This window comes from Lontra canadensis, unplaced genomic scaffold (assembly GCF_010015895.1).
Source record: "Lontra canadensis isolate GAN:19392208 unplaced genomic scaffold, GSC_riverotter_1.0 scaffold2, whole genome shotgun sequence".
Taxonomy (NCBI): Eukaryota; Metazoa; Chordata; class Mammalia; order Carnivora; family Mustelidae; genus Lontra; species Lontra canadensis.
Genome location: NW_022630996.1, coordinates 40,384,624 through 40,406,201, shown reverse-complemented (window position 1 = coordinate 40,406,201; position 21,578 = coordinate 40,384,624). Strand labels below are relative to the sequence as shown.

At 39.0% G+C, this 21,578-nt stretch overlaps 1 non-coding gene across 1 annotated transcript; it reads right to left on the bottom strand.

Annotated features, from left to right (window-relative positions):
- Positions 1-19,216: 19,216 nt before the first annotated feature.
- TRNAK-CUU lies at positions 19,217-19,289 on the bottom strand. Its single transcript has one exon. It is a non-coding gene; the product is annotated as a tRNA-Lys (tRNA).
- Between the last annotated feature and the right edge of the window lie 2,289 nt (positions 19,290-21,578).

Genomic DNA, 21,578 nt, shown 5'->3' with positions numbered 1-21,578 from the left:
AGTGATGTCTTCTTTTTTAAGTCACAGGGGACAAAGATCATTCACAGGGTGTCACTGACAACTCTTACTTCTACCTGTGTGGGCCTGCCACAGCTGTTGGTGACCAGAAATTCATGAAAAGAAAAGACTCGCTTTGAAATTCTATGAATACTGTTACCCATGAAACACTGGCTAGGATCTTCATGTCTTTGAAAAACTAAATCGAAGAAGAATCTTTGTGTTTAGCTCTGCAATTTAGTTAATACATCAAAGCTAAACATTATTATTTAGAAGAAAAAAAAACTAAATGGGATGAAGAAGGCTTCTCCCTTTTCAGTTTGGTTGGTTGGTTTGTCCCTGGGTGTTTCTAGGTAAACTCCTTTATTAGTCCCTTATTTCTGTGTGCAACAAATTAGATTCTCCCCAGTTTGTAGGTATAAGCCCGCTTCATTTGTAGCACAGTGCACCTGAGGCCACAACCCAGGTTCACCCTAATAACTGACACCAGTGAATGAATGGGTACTTTAAAATAACAAGGTTACAGAAAAGCTCCAGAAAGATCAATGGCTACCAGGGGACGGAATTTGTTGTTTTGTGTTTTTTGTTGTTTTTTTTCTCCTGTCATTTTTTAAGTAACCTCTACCCCCAATGTGGGACTTGAACTCACAGACCCCAAGAATGAGAGTTGTATTCTCTACCCATTGAGCCAGCGAGGTGCCCCTGTTTTTTAACTGCTTAAAATTTCAGATGTTAGTGACTAATGTTTCTTAGAAATTGTTATAATACATAATTTTGTTAATTGTTACATTAATTAAGAGGCCTCTGGGTGGCTCAGTCGGTTAAGCATTTGACTCTTGATTTTGGCTCAGGTCATGATCTCAGGCTTTTGAGATGGAGCCCAGCATTGCACTCCAAGCTCAGCAGGGAGTCTGCTTGGGATTCTCTTCCCTTGCCCCTCCCCCTCAAAAATAAATAAATAAAATCTTTAAAAAAAGGAAAAAAAATTATTCTCTCTCTCTCTCTTTCCCTCTGCTTCTCCCCTCAATGTCTCTCCCTCTCTGGAAAAAAAAATACTATTACATTAGTTGAATTGGAGAAATATATATATAATCCCCCACACAAATAAAATATTTTGCATAAGTCATTTATGTATGCCAACTCTTTTTAGAATTGAGGATTCTAAAGAAAAAAAGTTTAACAAGTACCAATTGTCTTGCATTTCACTAAAAGCCCTGAAGATGCATTTTTAAATTATTAAATACATATATTGTGATAAGGTAATATATAGCAAATATAGATTATTCTAACTCACATTTAAAAATATTCTTTGATCTAATAATTACACTATTACACTGCTAGGGATTTTTTTAAGGATGTAATTTAAAAGAAGAAAAAGCAACGTGCACTTAGATTTTCACAGCTGGGTTACTTATAATAGGACAAAAAAAGAGAAAAGAAATGTCTCATGAAAGGTAAGTGCTTAAATTAATTGTTAAAAACCTGATGGATTATTATATGCTTGCTCCAATGACATTTATTATTTCTATATATAGATATATCAATTACATGTGATTCAATATTAACCGAAAAGCAAAAGTACCATATGACTGAAACTGAATTAAGATATATATGTACGGGAACAAAAAATGGAATGTATTTTAAAAATTGTAGATTTGTAAAATGTTGAATTATTTTTATCAACATTTTCTAGCAATAAGAATTTTTAAATTATGGAGCCACAAAACTATATCAAATTTATATAATTTTAATCTATTCTTCTTCCATATTCTTTATGTATTTCAGCAAAACCAGAAAGAGAATATGTTCCATAAGAGATAAGGGAATCAATTATGGCACTAAGTGCACTGTTTAGTTCAACTTTTTTTCTTTCTGGGGGGAAGAGGGGTTTGCAAATCTTTCTTGATAAAGAAGTACTTTGATTTACATGCTGGCGTAAATTCCTCACCTCATCACAACCAACACCCTGAGCATACACTCACCTGCTGCTTCTCAAGTATGGCCATCTTCTTTCTGTCTCACACTTTACTGTTTCTTCTACCTGGATCGTTCTTGCCATTCCTGAGTCTTTTGCAACACTTAGGTCTTAAATGCTATCATCTGAGAACGTCCACTTATCTATTTATTATGTTCCCTGTCTAGGCCAAAATGGAACAAATGGAGTAGAATTTGATCTACTGGTGCTATGGTTTCTGGTGTAGTTCTTTGTTATACTCAGGGATAAATGCACTGGTACAGGATGGAGATGAGAGTGTCATTTGGAGATAGAAGAAGAGAAAGAAACTGCTTCAGAAATAGCCTCCTTGAGGGGGGTGGAGAGATGGGTGAGCCTGGCGGTGGGTATTAAGGAGGGCACGGATTGCATGGAGCACTGGGTGTGGTGCATAAACAATGAATTCTGGAACACTGAAAAGAAATTTAAAAAATAAATAAAGATTAAAAAAAGAAAGAAAGAAATAACCTCATTGAATCTTAAAATCAGTAGATCAAAAAAAAAAAAAATCAACTAACATCTCTTCCAAATATCCCAAGGAATTGATGTAAGTTTCAGAAGACTCTGTCAAAATAACATAATTGGTAGGATTCTGATATCTGCCTCTTCTAGATTCACTGATTTAACAGAAAAAATTAACATTCTTCAATAGGGTACCTGGGTGTTTTGGTCTGTGGAGCATGTGCATGACTCTTAATCTCAGGGTTGTCAGTTCACGCCCCAAGTTGGGTGTAGAGATTACTTAAAAACAAATTCTTAAAAAAAAATAAAATTCTTCAATATACAAATTTCTTGGGTTAAAAAAATTACATGCATGTATGTTTTGTTTGTTTGTTTTGGCCAAGAAATCTTTAAACAGATTTTTAAAAAATATATTTAAGTTTTTTGCCCCATGTGGTGTCTGGGTGGCTCAGTCTGATAAGCCTCTGCCTTTGACTCAGGTCATCTCAGCGTGCTGGGATCAAGCCCTGAGTGGGGCTCCCTGCTCAGTGGGGAGCCTGCTTCTCCCTCTGACCCTTACCCTGGTCACACGCGTGCTCTCATTCTCTCTCAAATAAATAAATAACATCTTAAAAAAAAAAAAAAAGCATCTGAATTCAGCTCAGGTCATGATGTCAGTCCTGGGATCAAGCCCCAGTCAGGTTCCCTGCTCAGCAGGGAGCCTGCTTCTCCTTCTTCCTCTGCCCCTTCCCCCACTTGATGTACTCTCTCTCTCTCTCAAATAAATGAATACAATCTTTAAAAAATATAAAAAAAAAGTAACTTCGGCCCCAAGATAGTCTAGCAGCTACGAACAGGGATTCTGGACCCATGTAACCTGGGTTCAAATCTCGACAGTTGCACACGGTTGAGGGAGTTTACTGAACTCTCTCAGCCTCAGTGCCTTCACAGACAAAAAGAGGACAGGAATAGCACCCATCTTACAGTTTGTTAGGAGACTAAATGAGTTAATCAACATAAAACACTTAGAACAACACCGGGCACATCGTTAAGTCCTTATAGTGTGTCTGCTATTGTTATTTTGAATCCAGTAGACCAAGCATTCGGTGGTAAAACTCCTTGGGCATTGGATGAATATTCCTAAATTTCTTCATCAAAATGCATCCTGTAGGCAGATCCAAAATTTAAATATGCAAATTGTTTTTGTAATAAATTGTGTTGATCAGAATTCCTAGTAGTTCACAAAATGAACTCTAAAGCAGTGGTTCTGAAGTTTGCATGAATCATCTGGAAGGCTTGTCTCAACACAGGTTGTGGGGCCGCTCTGCAGCTTATAATTCACCAGCTCTGGTGGGGGGGCCTTAGTGGTTCCCCCTAGCAAGCTCTCAGGGGGTGCGGAGCTGCTGTTCCCTGGACTACACTTTGAAAACTACTTCTTCAATGGCTCCTGCAGTTCATGGTGATTACATGGAAGAAAAATCCTACCCTTCTTCTTTCTTTTTCTGCAAGGAACATGGCCTTCCTGTGGTTTCCTGGGAACAACAGTGTTCTTGACGAACCACCTAATCTCTTTAATTGAATTGAAGTCTCCATTTACTCCTTTTCTTCATCTCTGCAAGAACTTCCCAGACAACTCTCTAGTCGGGGGCACTGGTGGTTTTTTTTTTTTTTTTTTTTTTTAAGTTTTATTTATTTGACAGAGAGAGAGAGATCACAAGTAGGCAGAGAGGCAGGCAGAGAGAGAGAGAGAGAGAGGGAAGCAGGCTCCCGGCTGAGCAGAGAGCCTGATGTGGGGCTCGATCCCAGGACCCTGAGATCATGACCTGAGCCGAAGGCAGAGGCTTTAACCCACTGAGCCACCCAGGCGCCCCGGGGGCACTGGTGTTTTGTTACGCTTTTACTTTCTACAATTTGGTAAGGAACGTTAGCTATGCATAAGACAGATCACCTTTTGCTTCCTGATCGTGGTTACACCAGTTACCAGTGTGATCTTGGGCAAGTTTCCTAATCTCTCTTTGGGTCCCTGACCTGCAAGGAGGGCATCACCTCCCACTGCACAAGGGCGCCAGGAGAGTTAAATGAAACCGTGTAAGCCAGTCCTGGGTTCAGTGCTTGGCCCAGAGGCATGGCCCAATGAACGTGCACTATTAGCGATCGATAAATAAAACAGGACGTCAAGACCTTGTACTAAAGAGCAAAGAGTAACTGAAAATAATAGACAAGAAAATAATGTAATTTTTAAAGAAGAAGGATGGGAGCAAGAAGGATTTGAATTTTGATCAGATTAAGGAAGCTAAGTTACCAATTACTTTACTTCAGCACCTAATAGCATCACGCATGAGTTAAGGCCAATTCACTGGAGTATTTTGACTTGTTTCAACTTGAGAGACTAGAAAAATTTTGCTGGGATTTACCGTCATGTTGTTGGAGGAGTTTTACTGTCTTTCTCTTCTACATCAGCCCTGTTTATATATAACATCTGGGTAAAGGAGACACTGTAATTCGTCTTACAGCTTTTCATAGTATGAATGTAATGCTTTCTCTTTAAATTAATTCATTTCCTTGGAGCACACATTTTCCAAACATTTCAGAAAATCACAACTTAACATAATTTGGCAGGACTTACCACAACAAGATAACTCACTTTTGCAAATGCTTAGGATTCTTTTGGATGAAATTTCTAGTCTCACTTTTGCCTGATTTTATTAAGTTTATTCTTTTCATACATACATATTTATATTTCTGGCAGCACCAGACATCGTAAGGTTATATCTACAAAAGTGGATCTTTGTGGTAGATCTATTACAATCCTAAACAAGTCTCCAAAAACTTCCCCTTAGTGTAAAACAAAAGAGGCTATTATTGTTGACATTAGTATTTTGGCAAAATAATTTCTAAATTTATTTTGTGTGGGAGGCCCCACAGAAAGAAGGGAACTTTGAGAAATATCATCTTCTGTAGAGTAAATTTTATATAAGAACCTCTCTTTTACAGGGAGGCAATCCAAAGCATGCATTTTCAATAAAGTAAATGAAACAATAACTTTTGGCTTTGCTGTAAAAATATGAGAGCTCAAGGGTTTCTTCGTCCTTTTTAGCTTAAACATTTAAAATGTGCATATGGTTCCCAATGTGTAAACATCTACAAATGACTCACCAAACAGGTAACTTCATCCTGGTTCCTCATACTTTGATCACCAGAGCCCCATTTGTGTGAGGTTTTTTTTTTTCTTTTCAGGGGAAAAATCTAAAAAGGAAGCAGGCAAAGAAGTCCAAATGGAACTTTTAGAGCAATAGGCTTCCTGGACTTAAGCGCCATCAGAACGACCTGCAAGGTTTGTCAAAACACAAATGTCCATCATGGGCGAATGGATAAACAAATCTGGAGTATACATTAACATACACAATGGAATATCATCCGGACGTTAAAAGGACGGAAATTATGTTATATGCAATGACGTGGATGAGTCTTGGGACATTATGCTAAGTGAAATAAGCCACTTACGAAAGGGCAAATCTTACATGATTCCACTTACATGAGGTATGAAGAGTAGCCCAAGTCATAGAGACAACAAGAATGGTGGTTGCCAGGGGCTGGGGAGAGGAAGAATGGGGAATTGTTTCACGAGTATTGTGTAAGAGTTTCAGTTTGGGATAATGCAAAGGTTCTAGAGATTGCACGGTACTGTGAACGTACCTAACACTACTGGACTGTATACTTATTTTTTTAAAGATGTTATTTATTCAGGGGTTGTCTGGGTGGCTCAATGGGTTAAGCCTCTGCCTTCAGCTCAGGTCATGGTCTCAAGGTCCTCGGATCGAGCCCCACGTCGGGCTCTCTGCTTGGTGGGGAGCCTGCTTCCCCGTCTCTCTCTGTCTGCCTCTGCCTACTTGTGATCTCTCTGTCAAATGAATAAATAAAATATATTTTTTTAAAAGATGTTATTTATTCATTTTGAGAGAGCGAGAGCACACAAACCAGGGGGAGAAGAGGGTGAGGGAGAAGTAGACTCTCCCACCGAGCAGGGAGCCAGATTCAGGGCTCGATCCCAGGACCTGAGATCATGATCTGAGCTTAAAGCAGTCGCTTAACCGACTGAGCCCCCGAGGCGTCCCTGGACTGTATATTTAAAAATGTTGGGCTGATAGGGGTGCCTGGCTGGCTCAGTTGGAAGAGCATGTGACTCTTCATCTCCAGGTCATGAGTTCAAGCCCCACATTGGTTGTGGAGATTACTTAAATAAACGAAACTTAAAAAAAAAAAAAAAAAAAAGTTAGGATGGTAAATGTTGTGTGTATGTATCCAGTTAAAAAAAAAAAGAGAGAGAGAGAACAGGGAAGAGAAATTGGAGACAGCAAGTATAGAGAGTGTCCAGGAGTTTTTCTGTGATAGAAAGCTGAAAATGGGGCACAGATGGAGTTAAAAGGGAGGTCAAGTGTTTTGTTCATACATTGTGATCCTAGTTGTCTGTTCGTATTTATGAAGGAGAATTATGTTCATTAACATAAGAAAGCTTATATAAAACTTCCTCTTTTTCAGTGGGAAGCTTGCCGGAGAGCAGTGTGTGTTGGCAAGCAGGACTGAGTTGAGGAATGTCCAGGTGAGAAATAATTAGGCAGATGATATTTTGTGTTTATTAAAAGGGACTCAGAATTTTTCACAGCCAGGTGTATGGTGATTATTAAACATGTGAAAAGTACTTGGCATAATATGTGGCATATGGAGCTGAATCAATGTTAGATGTACTTACCATTGCCTACCGTTTATCAGTTGCTCTTTCGAGGAGGCGAAACTTAAATTTTTGTGTCTCGTTCAAATTTGTCAATTACTTAGTATTTTAGAAAAATTCAAGTTTCCCACCTGTGGTTTCCTTTACTTCTTACACAGAACCCTTCACTTCTGGTCACCAAATGTGTGGGAGTTTCTCCTCACAGCAAGCAATTCTCCTTGACACCCGCTGGGTACCCTAGAATTCAACTCAGAGCAGACACCCTCCGGAGATTGCGTTGGGTCCCATGGGTTAAGGGCTCAATCCTACAAGACTGCCCCTACCCCCTACTGCAGAAGCCAATCACAAGTCCAAGGTGGGATCACCTGTGCTTTTGACTGACTCCTGATGAGAGGTCCCAGGACCCTTTCCTTGAGTTCTATTAACTTGCTAGGGCAGCTCACAGAACTTAAAGAAACAGTTTACTTACTAGGTCACTGGTTTATTCCAAAAGGATATAACTCAGGAACAGCCAGATGGAAGAGCTGTACAGGGCAGGGTATGGGGTAAGGCCCCCCGGAGACTCCATTCCCTCTCCAGGTCTGCCACTCTCCCAGATTCCCACACATTCGCCAATCCGGAAGCTCTCCTAAAGCCCACCTCTTGCCTTTTTTTAGGGAGGCTTCATTACAGAGACATGATTGATGGAATCGTTGGCCATTGGTGATTGAGTCCACCTGCAGCCCCTTTCCCCCCCACCACCCCCTCACCGGAAGTCGGTGGGTGGAGCTGAAATTTCCAACTCCCACGCGACCTGGCTGGTTCTCTGGGCAATCAGCCCCCATCCTCAGGTGAGCTCCAACATTCACAGGTGAGCTCCTAATAAACTTAATAAAACACGCCCCATTGCTCTTTTCACTTAGGAGATTCCCAGGGTTTTAGGAGCTCTGTGCCAGCAATGGGGACCAAGACCAATTATATACACAATATATGTTATATGTAATATATTCTTTTTAAAGATTTTTTTAAAGATTTTATTTATTTATTTGACACAGAGAAAGACATCGCAAGTAGGCAGAGAGGCAGGCGGGGCGGGGGGTGGGGGAGCAGGCTCCCTGCAGGGAGCCTGATTTGGGGCTCTATTCCAGTACCCTGAGATCACAACCTGAGCCTAAGGCAGAGGCTTAACCCACTGAGCCTCCTGGGCGCCCCTATATAATATATTCTTAATTTAGTTGTGGTTCTTTTGTCTGTATCCCTTGTACTTTTCCATTTGGTTCTTGGACTTTTTTTTTTTTTTGTAAGTAGGGGTAGCTGTAATAAATGGAAATGTTCCCCCTTAAATTTGACTTGGTTATTTTTGCTTCCTATGAAAAAATGAAGACTATTTTTTGGTAGAGCAATGGTTGTGAGCTAGAACAAATCTCACCTTTCGGGAAGGAAAATGTGTAAAATTTCCAGAACCTTTACCTTGGACCATAAGAAAAAAAATTTTGCCTTGGCCTTTTTGAAAGATCCTAGTTATTTAGGCTCCAAGAAAAAGGCACACTCAATTTTGTGAATTACCATTTCATGTGAACAAAACCAAGTCTTTATACTATTTTTAATTTGGTTTCTGAAAGGGATTTAGATAATTGGGGCAATTTACAAAAGAGTATGTTCTCCCTGGGGCAAACCCGGCTTTTTCTGTGGATTGCGGGTTCTCTGCCCCCTTGTGGCCTTCTGCGGGTTTTTTTGTTTTGTTTTTTGTTTTTAACTGTGTTTCACATTTCCAGCCTTGTAGCGACTGCCTGGTTCCCCGAACACCAGATGCAATTGCTAATCACATTTGCCTAGATCAGGGAGGAGGCCCCCTTCATAGTCTACCAGTCTTAATTTCAGAAATTCGCTTTCAGAGTGAAGAGAGAGAGGATTGCCTTCCAAATTGAAGGGAATTATGTTACAAGCATTTGATTGTATGAGGAGGCAGAATCCCAGAACAGGAAGGAAATCTTCAGAAGTGTTTTAATTCGACGTGGACTCCAGAAGACATTCAGGACAGATGGGCAGGAGCCTAATCTCCATGTTATATCTTCCTGTCTCTCTTCTCGAGACAGTGAAATTAATGTTTTAAAAACAATATTTATTAGAAATGTATTTATTGCTAAAAATTTGGAAAATGCTGAATAAAATGAAAAAAATAAAAATCACCTAAACCCTATCACCTAGATATAGTCATTATTCACACTTTGATTTAACCTTCCTAGTATTCTCAGAGAGAAGTTATATATACACTTTTGGGTTGTATATGTGACAAAATAAGGGCTTTCAGATAGTACAGAGTAGGGGTTGGCAAGATAGGGCCTGGGGGCCCAGTCCAGCCCATAGCCTGTTTCTTGTACGGCCTATGGATTAAGAATGGTTTTACATTTTAAAATGGTTGAAAAGACTAACATTTTGTCACATGTGAAAATTATATGCAATTCAAATTTCAGTGTCCATAATAAAGTTTTGGGTTTTGTTTGGGGTTTTTTTTGGTAGATTTTATTTATTTATTTGACGGACAGAGATCACAAGTAGTCAGAGAGGCAGGCAGAGAGAGAGGAAGGGAAGCAGGCTCCGCGCTGAGCAGAGAGCCCGATGTGGGGCTCGATCCCAGGACTCTGGGATCATGACCTGAGCCGAAGGCAGAGGCTTTAACCCACTGAGCCACCCAGGTGCCCCACTAATAAAGTTTTATTGGAACACATCTGCATGTATTCATTTATCTATTGTGTATGGCTCTGTGAAGACTAAAATATTTACTGTCCAGTCATTTACAGAAATGTTTTGCCCATCTCTGATACAAAGTCAGCATTTCTGGGGTGACTGGGTGGCTCAGTCGGTTAAGTGTCTGCCTTGGGCTCAGGTCAGGATCCTGGTACTGGGATCCAGCCCCGCATCAGGCTCTCTGCTCAGCAGAGAGTCTGCTTCTCCCTCTGCCCTTCACTCTGCTTGTACTCTCTCTCCCTCTCTCTCAAGTAAATAAATAAAATCTTAAAAATGAAACACACACACACACACACACACACACACAACGAAGTCAGCATTTCCAACATCTTTAAATATTTTTCAAAAACTGAACAGCAAAGTTATTGTCCATATAGTTTGGTGGGGATGGGTGCTACTTTTTTTCCCCTCATTCTCCTGCTCTTAAGAATATTTTTTCCAGGTGCCTGCTTGGCTCAGTTGGTGGAGCATGCAACTCTTGACCTTGGGGTTGTAAGTTCAAGCCCCACATTTGGCATAGAGAACCCTGAAATAAATAAACTTAAAAGTATGTTTCTCTATATTTTTTCAGTGATCTTTTAAATAATATTTATTATAAAAAATGTAAATATACACAAAAGTAGAGAGTACAGTACTGCCAAATGCCCACCACTTGGAGTCTATAATTATCAAGATTTTGCCACATATTCTTATATTTTCCTTTATTCTTTACTGAACTATTTTAGAGCAAATTATTCAGATCATGTAATTTCATCCCAGAAATTTAGGCAGTGTTTTTTAACTATAAAAGTAGTACCTGCTCACGCTGAATACTAAAGTGAATTAAAACAATACAGATTTATATAAATACATGAAATAAAAGGTGGAAATTCCTTTTTTGCCTCTCTGTACTCCCTCCCCTGTCGGTTTAGGGGGTATCTTTTCACCCATTTTTTTATGTAGATAGAAATAAAATGTTATCATATAGATTATCCACTTAAAGATAATTCTGGACTAAAAGAATAAGAGAAGAAACCCAAATGAAAGCATACATGACAGCCCTCCAAACTCGTACCTTGACCAGCCAAGAGTGAGAAGCAGGACTCTTAAGTTATTGGTTGGGGCTAGGTATGTTTTTTTCCTCACATGTCACCCATTGTCCAGAAGCCCATGTCATAAACCAAGTGTGTGAAAGTGACGTGATGGGAACATGCTTTCTACTGCCCTTTGCTACCACCCCATCCAATTTTTCAGGTAACAGGTGAATTCCCATAGCAAATTTGAGGGACCTTGTGCAGAGTCTTCCAAAATGTGAGTTCCTTAATTTAATTTACCTTATTATTTTTAAACTTTTTATTTTGAAAACAAAACTCAAATTGAGAGAAAAATTCCACCAACTATGTAATGAACGGCTCGCTACATACACTTAACCTAGGCTCACCGGTTACAAAAGAACAATGGTTGCTTTCTTTCCATGTATTGATGCTTATTGTTGTTGTTGTTGTTGTTGTTGTTTAAAGATTTTTATTTATTTATTTGACAGAGAGAGACACAGTGAGGGAGGGAACACAAGCAGGGGGAGTGGGAGAGGGAGAAGAAGCAGTTTTCACGCTGGGCAGGGAACCGGATGAGGGGCTTGATCGATGACTGAGCCACCCAGGCGTCCCCGTTGTTGCTATTATTGCTGAAAATTTTGAGAAAAGATTGTAGATATCGTGATTCTTTTTTTTTTTTTTAAAGATTTTATTTATTTATTTGCCAGAGAGAGAGAGAGAGCGAGCAGAGGCAGGCAGAGTGGCAGCAGAGGCAGAGGGAGAAGCAGGCTCCCCACCGAGCAAGGAGCCTGATGTGGGACTCGATCCCAGAGTGCTCGATCCCTGAGCCGAAGGCAGCGGCTTAACCAACTGAGCCACCCAGGTGTCCCGATATCGTGATTCTTTATCCCTTAATCTTTCAGTGTATAAGTATACTTTTTTGGAAACTTCATTTAGAGTGTGTAATGAAGCTTCATGCCAGAGTCTTCAAGGTCTGCTAAACACTATGTCTTCCCACTTCGAATTCACTTGAGTAACTTGTGTGTGGAGTTAGCTGATAGCTTTTGAACCATAAATTGACAAATTTTACATTCTCTTCATTTTTTTTTTCATTTTTATGAAAGAAAAACATTCACAGTGGGATTTTTGAGTATTAGGATTTGGGGCAGATTTTTTTCCATCCTGTTCTTTCTTTTCCTGAAATGGACATACAGTTTTAAAAAAAATAATAGCTTTATTGAGATATTCACAGAACATAAAATTCACGCCTTTACAGTGTACAATTCAGTGGTTTTTAGTCTATTCACGTAGTTGCATAATTATCACCCCTATCTAAGTACGAACATTTCATCATCCCAAAAAGAACTTATACCCATTAGCACTTTTTCACATCCCCTTCTCTAGCCTCTGGCAACCACTAAATCTATTTTCTGTTTCTATAGATTTGCCAGTTCTGGGCATTTCATAGGAATAGAATCATACAATATAGGGTTTTTTTTTTTAGGCGGGCTTTTCACCCAACGTTGGGCTGGAATTCAGGACCCTGACATCAAGTCACATGCTCTACCGACTCAGCCAGACAGGGACCCCAAATATGTGATTTTTTGTGTGTCTAGCTTCTTGCACCTAACATGTTTACCAGGTTCATCCATGATAATATGTGGTAGCATGTATTAATTCTTCATTCATTTCTGTGATTATGTTTTGTGTCTCAGCTTACCAGTTGATGGTTATGTAGTTGTTTGCATTTTCTTGGCTGTTATGAACAATGCTGCTGTAAACATTTGTGTACAAGGTTTGCATGGCAATATATTTTAGTTTTCTTAGGTATATACCTAGGAGCGAAATGGGTCATATGGTAACTCTACATTTAACCTTTTGAGGAATTACCAGACTGTTTTTTCGAGTTGTTATGCCATTTTACAATCCCTCTAGCATTATAAGAGGGTTTCAATATTTTCACATTCTTACCAAGGACACTTGTCATTAGCCATCTTGTTTATTATAATCTTAGTGCGTATCTAGTGGTATCTCATTGTAGCTTTGATTTGCATTTCTCTAATGATTAATGACACTAAGCATCTTCTCATGCATTTATGGGACATTTGTAGATATTCCTTGGACAAATGTCTATTTAAATTCTTTAAATTCTTTGCCCATTTTTTCAGTTGGGTTGCCTTTTTTTTTTTTTTTTTTAAGTAGGCTCCAGGCCCATTGGGGAGCCCAGGTTAGGTCTTGAACTCACGACCCTGAGATTAAGACTTGAGCTGAGATCAAGAGTTGGATGCTTAACCAACTGAGCCATCCAGGCCCCCTGGGTTATTTGTCTTGTTATTGAGTTGTAAGAGTAAGTCCCTTATCAGATACATGATTTGAAATATTTTCTCCATTCTGTAGGATGTCTTTTCATTTCCTTCGGGCACTTTTCACTCTCCCCTGAAATATAACAATTTTTAGTTTTAGTGAAGTTCAATTAATTTTTCCTTTTTTACTTCTGTTTTGGGATCATCTCTAAGAAACCATTGCCTAATCTAAGGTCATCAAGATTTATATCTATGTTTTCTTCTAGGAAAGTTTTATAGTTTTTACTCTTACCTTTAGGTCTATGATCCACATGGAGTTAATTTTTGTACATGGTGTGTGATAAGAGCATATGTTATTTATTCACTTTTTAAAGTTTATTTATTTTTTTAAGTAATCTCTACACCCAACACAGGGCTCAAACTCACCACCCCAAGATCAAGGGTTGCATGCTTCTCAGAGTGGACCAGCCAGGGTGCCCCAGGGCATATGTTATTTTTAAGAAAAAAAAAATGTATTTTTCTTTATTTTTTAAGTATTTAAAAAATAAGTTTATACTCACAATGAACAAACAGCTTTCAAACTCCTAAAATGTGTTGATTCAAGATTTGTATGCCCATAGCTAGACATTTAAATTGATCTTCATTAGACTGCATTAACAAAAGAAATATGAAAACAAAGTGAGCTTTTCTCTTTATGAAAAGGTCTGTGACAGAGCTGTCAGATGGTTGCTGCCTGTGACATTCTGCATGGCAAAGCATTCCATATCCCCATTGTTCCATTAACTCTGGTTTTTTTTTTTTTTGGGGGGGGGGGTGGCCTAAAAAAGAAATCTCATTTAATAACAAGAAAGCTAGAAATAGCCATAAAGGTCTAGGTTATATATTTTCAACAAAGAGGCAGCTAAAAAGTAACAGAAGTTTGAAATATCCAACTAAAAGCATACTGGCCCATCAACCCCAAAAGAATCTGCACATTCTATGAAGAGAATGGATTTTCAGGTTTCTAGTTCCCATTTCCATAGTCTTAAAACATTTGAGGGTTTCCCCTAGATGTATTCTCCCAGATGCTTATTTATATACTACATTTTCAGTTCTAGAATATAGGCACCTTGTCTTCCTCACCTTTATCCCCGCCCCAGGCTCCAGGGCCCCTGTGTACACTGGTATGGATTGTATAGCGCAACTCTCAAGAGCATCTGCAGTTGAGCAGTGCCCATCTGTCCAACTGTCCATGGAGGTCCTGACCCTCACCATACGTTCCGGGCAGCAAGTCTCCATCTTTATTTGTTGAGTTGAAATGAATTCCCCTAAGTTCTCTCTAAAATCAGGGACAGGCTCCTGGTCAGCAGGACGCTTCTGAGGCAGGCAGTAAAAAGTAGCCCCGATTATTGTTGGCATTGAATGCCTGTGTTACATCTTTCAGGGTATATTAAGATGGACTCTAGTCTTTGTTCTCCTAAAACCCAGGGCTGAGTTAAGCAAAGAAGAGCTGGTGTAGGCAGCGGTGCCCACCCTGCAAAACGCCAGCAGGCTGACTTCAGGCACGCCGCACGCTTTCCTAGGAACATTTTCTATCTGGAGGCTGTGATATCTGACACTCCTGTCCAGTTCAGCCACCTTGCGTTCCTTCCTTTTCATCACGCAATTGAACTTGGCTTCCAAGTAAACAATGCTGGGTTTTGAGTGACCCAGCAGCTGCTACGCTTTGGTGAGAGAGTTCTCTCCCCCAACTTTTTCTCTTGCTTTGCTCTCTCATCCCTTTTTCCTCTACCCCCACCTCCTCCTGCCTCTCCTACCTCATTACCACACCAGAAACTGCTTCTGTCTCTCTCCTTTCCCAAAGAGAAACTTCCTTTATTCAACTGCTTAAACAAATAAAACAAAGTTTCCCTTCCCACCGCCCCCTCCCAACCACCTGCTCAAAATACAAGCGGGAGACCAATTATAACCAGGGAGACAAATCCCCTTTGAACAGCTGATCCAGGGCATGGATTTGGAGCCTTATCTTTGGTCTGAATCACAGGGTCATGCCGGGGTCATCCCTAGAGCAAATCGTCCCCTTGGCTTCCACTGAGCTTACCCTGAAATGTGCAAACCGGGTCTCTTTTCCCATGGATTACGGAACTATTTGGTGAAGGCTGCTCATTTGATGTACTAATCAGCATCTTGACATGACACATGGGAAGAGTTTAGAAGTTTGCCTTTGTATGGCAAGGCTTCTAGGGTAGTTTTTAATTATGTCCTTACAATTGCAGATAGACACCCGTGACTGCAAACCGGAAAAATAACTTCCAAAGAATAGGATAGTGCTTCACCAGCTTTCATGTGTATACAGTTCACCGGGGAATGTCATTTAAATGCAGATTGTGACTCAGTAAGCCTGGGAGATGCCTGAGAGTCTGCATTTTTAACAAGCTTCCAGGTGATGTGGACGCTGTGGTCCTCGAGGCACACTTCCAGTAGCCTACTTGATGTACAGCTGGCTAGGAACCTTTCCGTTTGAGGCATAATTAGTGAGATTCTGTGTTCCTTAAGTACCACCAAGGACCTCCTCTGTGCAGCTTCTCCCATCTGCCTGGCCTCAGCATGATGTTTCCTCATTTTTACCACTCTCTGCTTAGTTTCAATCTCTATAACCTCAGGTGAACATAATGAGTTATATTTGTTTACACACCTACCTCCTAGACCATGAGCACATAGGAATGAGAGAAACCTTGTCATGCATCTTTGAATCAAAGCCATCTAGAACTGCATCGGATAAACAGTAGGCATTCAATAGACATTTAATGAATAAAAGACAATTGATAGATTAAATTCATAACACTTAAACCACTTATAGCTGTCCCAAACATCATAAATAAGATAAAAAAAGGCAAATGACAAACTGAGACAAATATTTGTAACATATGGAGGTCTCTTACGAGTTGTTATGGGTTGAATTGTCTCCCCCAGAAAGATATATGGAAATCCTAACCTCCCGCACCTAAATGTGATTGTTATTTGGAAATAGGGGCATTGCAGATGTAACTGGTTAAGATGATGGTTCTATTGGAGTAAGGTGAGCCCTAAATTCACTATAACTCGTGTCCTTGTAGGGGGAGGAGATACAGACACACACCCGAAGAGAACCTCGTGAGAAGAGATGCAGAGACTGAAGTGATAACATCTACAAGCCAAGGAGCACCTGGGCCACCAGAAGCTGGAAGAAGCAAGGGAGGATCACCTCCTAGAGGCTTTAGAAGGAATATAACCTCCCAACACCTTGATTTTGGACCGTGATAGAATACATTTCTGTTGTTTCATTAACGAAGTTTGTAGTATTTTGTTAAGGTGGCCCTAGGGAACTAATACACATGCGATAAGAAAAAACAATTTACTAGCAAAAGAGGGGGAGAAAAAAACCTTGTAGGCAGGCCTCGAAAGAACCCAGGCAAACTGCCAAAACTAAGTAAAAATTGTTTAAGAGCTAAAAATCAATACACATGGAAGCAACATTGAAATCGTATTTGGGGCGCCTGAGTAGCTCAGTTGTTAACCATCTGTCTTTGGCTCAGGTCATGGTCCCAGGGTCCTGGGATTGAGCCCTGCATCAGGCTCCCTGCTCCCTCTCCCACTCTGCTTGTGTTCTCTCTCTCGCTGTGCCTCTGTCAAATAAATAATGGGTTTTTTAAAAATGTTTTTATTTATTTATTTAAGAGAGAGATAGTGAGCATGGAGGGAGAGTGAGAAGGAGAAGCAGACTCCCTGCTGAATGGAGGGCCTGAAGTGGGGCTCTGTCCCAGGATCCTGAGATCATGACCCGAGCCAAAGGCAGATGGCCAACCGACTGAGCCACCCAGGTGTCCCTAAATAAACAAAATCTTAAAACATAAAATAAAATCGTGTTTTATCTATTTATTCTTATTGTATTTATTACTTTAATTATTTTATTTATTATTATTGTATTGATTCATTATTTTAATTATTTTCAACAAAAATAGTATTATGGGGTTCAGGAACTGTCCCTCTTTAGTGCTTGAGCAACTATTGCCTGTTGATTTGACCTCCAAATATATCTTAAGTCCTTCTGTGTCTTCTGCCACTGCCTCCTTCCAAGATATCCTCACTGATGGTATCCGGGCAACTAAATTGATCTCCTATATGGTCCTGTCGTTTAGGTTGCTTGTAGCAGCTAGATGGAATTATTTATTTATTTATTTATTTATTTATTTAAAATTGTTTTTGGAGGGAATCTTTTAAAACCACATATATCAGACTGCGTGACTCATCTGCTTAAAACCCTGTGATGATGGCTTTCCTTGCAATTAATGTGGCTCTGCCTGAACTCCTTCCCTGCCCGTCACCATCCTCCAGCTCTTTGGTTTCTTCCAGCTTCTTCTTCGAGTTCTCTTGGACCTGCACATCTTGCTAGTCCCTTTCTCAGAATGCTTGTCCCTCTACTCTTTACCTTCTGGTCTCAGCTGCAATGTCTCCGAGTTACTTCCTTGGCATGCCTCCACCTAGGTTAGGTCTCGTGGTGCTGTTCTTCTTTCTTTTTAATTTAAATTGCATTAATTAACATATAGTATATTATTAGTTTCAGAGGTAGAGTTCAGTGATTCATCAGTTGCGTATAACACCCAGTGCTCTTTACATCACGTGCCCTCCTTAATGTCCATTACCCACTTACCCCATCCCCCCACATATCTCCCCTCCAGCAACCCTCATTTCCCATAGTTAAGAGCCTATGGTTTGTCTCTCTCTCTCTGATTTCATCTTATTTTATTTTTCCCTCCCTTCCCCTATGATCTTCTGTTTTGTTTCTTAAATTCCACACATGAATGAAATCATATGATAATTATCTTTCTCTGATTGACTTATTTCACTTAGCATAATACCCTCTAGTTCCATCCACGTCGTTGCAAATGGTAATATTTCATTTCTGATGGCTGAGTAATATTCCATTATATATATATTCTCATGGTGCTATTCTTATCCTGCGTGATTTATTATAGGTGGTTGTTTGTTTAATGTCTCTGTGTCTAAATTATAAATTCTGTAAAAGTAGGTACTATATCTGTTTTTACTTCCTCCTATAACCCAGACTTTGGTATGGAACACAGAGGAGGCAATGTGTTTTTGCTGACTGAATGAACGAAGATAAATTTGAGAAAATAAGGCCACAGTTCTTAGAAATATGTAGATCCTTTCCATCAGCAATACTATTGACAGCAATATGTATAACTGAATATAAATGATACATATATAATTGAATGTATAATAAATATAGGATATGTCATATATAATAAAACATATATAATTGAATGCATATACATAATTGAAGTAGAGTTGACAACACAATGTTATATTAGTTTCACGTGTACAATGTAGTGATTGGACAACTAAATATTATGCTATGCTCACCACAAGTGTAGTTTCCATATGTCACCTTACAATGCTATTATAATATCATTGACTATGTTCCCTATGCTGTACCTTTCATGACAGGAATATATTTTAAGAAAATAATTAGGAATCTGTTCTAAGACTAGTTGCATTGTAACTTAAATAATAGCAAAATAAATAACAGCACTAAAGTGAGAAAAAAAATGCATGTCAAAATGACCAATTTCATAAATTATGGTTTGTACATTAAAATAATATTATGCAGATTCTCAACTTGCTGTTGCAGAAATGTATGAACTGACATAATTTCTGTGATCACATCTTTGTATAAAATGGATGTGATTTATTTTTATTTTTATTTTTAAAAAATATTTATTTATTTGTCAGAGAGAGAGAGAGAGCACAAGCAGGGGGAGTGGGAGAGGGAGACGCAAACTCCTCACTGAGCAGGAAGCCCAATGTGGGACTTGATCCTAAGACCCCAGGATCATGACCTGAGCAGAAGGCAGACACTAACCAACCAAGCCACCCAGGCATTCCTGATCTATATATTTTTAAACAATAAAGTTGATCTATATTTATTTAAAGTTTTAAATAAATAAATTTTTATTTATTTAAGTAATCTGTACACCTAACATGAGGCTCGAACTCATGACCCCAAGATCAAGAGTCACGTGCTCTCCCGACTGAGCCAGCCAGGCACCCCTGTATGTATTTTTATATCATTCTCTAATGCACAGAAGAACATTTGGAAAGCTACATACTAAAGTGTTAATCATAGTTCCTTTTTCGATTTGTCTTATTTTTTAAATTCCTTATATGTATGTTTAAACATTATATTGTAAGCATATGTCTTATAAAATTAAAATTAAAGTAATTAAAATTTTCATTGAGTGAGTGAATGAGTGAGACTTATCTGCTTTAAATTTTTCTACAAAAAAATGAAATAATTTGTATAAGCAGAAACGGTATTCAAAGATTCCATTTAGATCTCAGATGTGGTTGCCCACCTCCACACAAGCTTGTACTGTGAAGGGAAGATGTCCCATCTGGGATTCTGTCCCAGACCATCCACTGTTTTTATTTTTTTATTTTTTCATCCACTGTTTTTAGTGGTTGAACGGTTATTCTGAAGCCTTTGTTGGCTGAACTCCTTCTTTCTATATGGGAGCTTCCTTCTGTCTTTGACTGTAAGTAAGAATTGAGAATGCAGAAATCTGCAACTTCTCCTGTCAAAGGATTTCTAATACTTTGGTTGGATTCAAAACCAAATTCTACTATGTAGACCAAATATGGTGTAGAAAAAAATGGGATCTGGATCAAAATCATAAAAACATGTGAATGAGTTTTATCATTGGAAAATTTTCACAGATAAAATTATACGGAATCTAAGAACTGCATTTCCTGAACTATCTTTCCATCAGGAACTCAATGACCTCCTTGGATTCTCTGGAGACTCTTGTTCTAACCCAGGGGAGGTGAGGTGTATTACTTTTCTATTTTTCCCGTTAGCATGGCTCCTCGGTTAGATTCAGAAGGAGCCTCTTTCATGTTCACATATAAGCACAATATTGGTGTGCTTTCAGTTTTATGTCACTTAGAGTCTCTAAATTTGACTGCATAACACTCTTTTCACCAGAAAGAACAGGTTAAAGAAACATGTTATTTTGTGTATTTAGGTATGTGTGTGTATAACATATATTAAAAAAACATACAAAGTTGCATATCAATAATGAACTGATAACAATACGAAATTGGGACAATGTTTAATTAATATCCTGATGATAAGGAAGCTGTAAAGAAAATAACAAATAAAAGGTGTTTAGAAATCAAATATAGACCTGTTTTGTTTCCAGATTTACAAATCTCAAGTCTGGAAAGTTATTGTTTTGGATGGAGAAGGAAATGGTGGGGGTGGGCTATTTTGGGAGAAATGAAGAGCATGGGAGTGAGTGCATGAGGAGAAAAAAAATTTTTTTAAGTTTTCATTTGTTTATTTGATAGACAGGGAGGGAGAGCACAAGCAGAGGGAGCGGCAGACAGAGGGCGAAGGAAAAACAGACTCCTCGCTGAGTGGGGAGCCCAATGCGGGACTCCATCCCAGGACCCTGGGATCATCACCCGAGCAGAAGACAGATGCTTACCTCACTGAGCCACCCATGTGCCCAAGGAGAAAATTTTTATATATACTCCCAAGTTCAAATGAACCAACCAAATTAATAAAATAATTATCCCTCCCCCGAAGGGAATGGCTTCTTCTCTATTCCCAGAGCACTTACCCCTGTTGGTAGTTACCGTTTCTTGCCTTGTTGCTGGGATGAACGCCACCTCCAGTACTACTACCTATGTGTCTTATAAGCCTCGATGGTCTCAATGAGGTTTGGGTGAGAGTTAAATGAGATAAAGCAGAAGCTGACATGGTAACTAACAGGCATGAATAACTGATACTAGTTGTGCTCTGTGTCCCTTTTCATCAGGATTTTTTTTCCTCTTCCTTTGCATCCTCTTGGATACCTAGAAGAGTCATCTGATGATTGAAGATGCTCAAGGAGTGTACCATTGAAAAGAAATGCATCAAGCTCTCTTTTCACTAAGACATATTCTAATTCAGGCTAACTCGATAGGAAGTTCAACCATTTCTTAATTACCATGTAACGTTTTTTGGGGATGTAGGTGAATGTAAAAAAAAAAAAAAAAAGACACAAAAAACCCAATACCCCTTGTCTTTTTCAATAGGATTCCTTTCAACATTTTCTTTCCATTTAAATAAAGGAAAGCATTTTAATTTTTGTGCATTTTGATTTCAATCCTTCACTGTTCATGTATCTCCTTAGCTATGAGTCCCAGATTCCACTTACTTTGATAATGCCGATTATATCACAAATTTCCTGGTGTAAATATTTAGTTCCTTTTCATCTACTTCACTTTTCTTTTCTTTTCTTTCTTTCTTTCTTTTTTTTTTTTTTAAGATTTTATTTATTTATTTAACA